Source organism: Pteronotus mesoamericanus, unplaced genomic scaffold (assembly GCF_021234165.1).
Source record: "Pteronotus mesoamericanus isolate MK-2021 breed Mesoamerican mustached bat unplaced genomic scaffold, CSHL_Meso_final contig_94, whole genome shotgun sequence".
Lineage (NCBI taxonomy): Eukaryota > Metazoa > Chordata > Mammalia > Chiroptera > Mormoopidae > Pteronotus > Pteronotus mesoamericanus.
Genome location: NW_026555285.1, coordinates 34,690,271 through 34,692,849, shown reverse-complemented (window position 1 = coordinate 34,692,849; position 2,579 = coordinate 34,690,271). Strand labels below are relative to the sequence as shown.

The window sequence follows — 2,579 nt, the reverse complement described above, 5'->3', positions numbered from 1 at the left end:
GTTACATACTTCTTCAGTAGTAAATGTTCTCACAGCTCACATTGCCATTTAAAGTTGCAGAAACACAAGACTACTCCATAAGTCATCCTGAAATCAAGGAACAAGGGGACGCTGTGAGCTAAGATTATATGTTGCTGGCAATAGAAGGTGCTAAACTTAATTTGAAATAAAGCTCAGTGGAATTACTCAATATTAAATGTCCACATTCGTGAAATCTCTTTTAATTTACCTATACAGGAGCACTGTTTTTTACGGTGTTATATCACCATTGTCTTATTTTTGTATTCATGGTTAGCACATAGTGATCAATCATAGCACATACAGTAGCTCTCAGCTGCAATTGATAAGATTTCTCAAAAGAAAAATGAGAGGTTTTTTTTTTTTCTTTATTTAGAAAATACCCATATTTCTCTTTAGGTATATAGATTTTTAGAGAGAGAGAAAAAAAGAGCTATAATGTATACCTAGAAACTATAAGGAAAGAATGATTTTAGCATAAAAATAACTTCCATTATTTCAAACACCTTAATAGTGCCTGCTTTAAAACTAGATAGCCACATTAGGAGACTTGAATGTTACTTGAATGTTTCTTTGTCAGTGTGCTTCTGAAATTTTCCCAGTATGACAGTATATTACAATTTACATTCTGTTCTATACTTGAAACTGTTTTCGTTAAAGTAACTGTCAGTAAATGTCAAGGAAGACGCTTGCTCATTTGATTGCCAAAAATTTGCAATTTTTTATTTGTATACCTAATTCTGATATTGAAGTGACATTGGCAATGACATTGCAAATAATTTCTTAATAAAATAGTTTAAAATAATTCACTGTGACTCAATCAAGGAAATAGATCTGATTGTAACATTTAAAAACATTTATTTTGGGGGTCCACATGTGGAGGCTCCCATGTCACCAGCTGGAGCACTCCAGAGCCGGCGTCTCCCAGGTGCCTGTCGGACGCAACAGCAGCAGCTGAGGCGGTGCAGAGCCGAGGCCAGCGCTGCTTTCCGACAAGCTTCTGGACGGAGAGGCGGCCCGCCCTGCCCCCGTGTTTCTGCACGGGCTCTTCAGCTATAAAATCAACTTCAGCTCTATCGCCAAGGCCCTGGCTGGAGGGTACTGACAGGGGATGCTCAGAGCCATGGTGAGCGCACCCACCGCCCAGACAGAAGCTATGAGGCCATGAGCCAGGACCTGCAGGACCTCCTGCCCCAGCTGGGCCTAGTGCCCTCTGTCCTCATGGGCCACAGCATGGGAGGCAAGACAGCCATGCTGCTGGCACTACAGAAGCCAGAGCTGGTGGAACCTCTAATTGCTGTGGACATCAGCCCAGTGGAGAACGCGTCCAGCTCAAACTTTCCAGACTACATGGCAGCCATGAGAGCCATAGACGTCGCAGATGAGGTGTCGCGCTCCTGTGCCCCCAAACTGGCTGATTATCAGCTCAGCTCTCTTATCCAGAGGGTGGCCGTGCAGCAGTTCCTGCTCACCAGCCTGGTGGAGGCAGAGGGGCGCTTCATGTGGAGGGTGAACTGGGATGCTTCGGCCCAGCATGTGGACAAGAGCTTGGCCTCCCCACCATGACAAGCATCCTACCCTGGGCCAACCCTCTTCCTCCTTGGCAGAAACTCTCAATTTGAGCATCCCAGCCACCTTGCTGAGATTAAGCGGCTCTTCCCTTGAGCTCAGATGCAGACTGTGCCTAGCGCTGGCCATCGGATCTACACCAACAGCCCGCGAGACTTCATGGCTGCCATCCGGCGCTTCCTGGCCTAGGAGTTACTGGCCAGAAGGGTCATGTTTGAAACCCCAGGCTTCAAGGTCCTGTGGCCTGTTCCATGTTTCTGCACAGAAGGACTCAGGAAGGCACTAAGAGGCCAGGAGGTGCAAAGGTGGTCAGACCTCAAGGTTTAATGAATAAAGACATTGCTCTCAAAGAAAGAAATAAAAAATAAATAAATAAATAAAAACACATTTTTTTATCTTAATACAAGGACAAAGACTGTATGATTATTATCAAATTCTGATGCAGATATTCCAAATATTATTGCCTAAAATTATGGTGGCAGGACATGAGCTAAAAACAACCCCAACCATAAACATTCATAGATTTTTTTTTAGGCGGTGTATAAATTGTATATAAATTGAAAGAGCACTGGATATTCACTTCAGGATTTATTTTTAATCTTGATTTGGTTCACAATTATATTGGTTTGGTTAAAATATACAGGCAAATATACCACATCTTTTTATCCACCCATCTACTGAAGGGCCCTTGATCTGCTTCCAAATCTTGGCTATGGTAAGTAACACTGCATGAACATAGTTGTGTGTATATTCTTTCTAATTAGTGCTTTGTGTTACTTCAGATACACTCCCAGAAGCAGAATCACTGGGTCATAAGGCAGTTCTATTTTTAATTATTTGAAGAAACTCCACATTGCTTTCCACAGTAGTGGCACCAATCTGCATTCCCACCTGCAGTGCACGAGGGTTCCTTTCCTCTACATCCTCTTCAGCACTTGTTTGCTTATCGATTGATTGATTGCTGATTTATTGATGGTAACCATTCAGGCAGG

The 2,579-nt window shown here is 43.1% G+C and overlaps 1 pseudogene; it reads left to right on the top strand.

The window, feature by feature from the left end:
- Positions 1 to 892: 892 nt before the first annotated feature.
- Positions 893 to 1,776, top strand: LOC129081175 (protein ABHD11-like; annotated as a pseudogene).
- Positions 1,777 to 2,579: the final 803 nt, after the last annotated feature.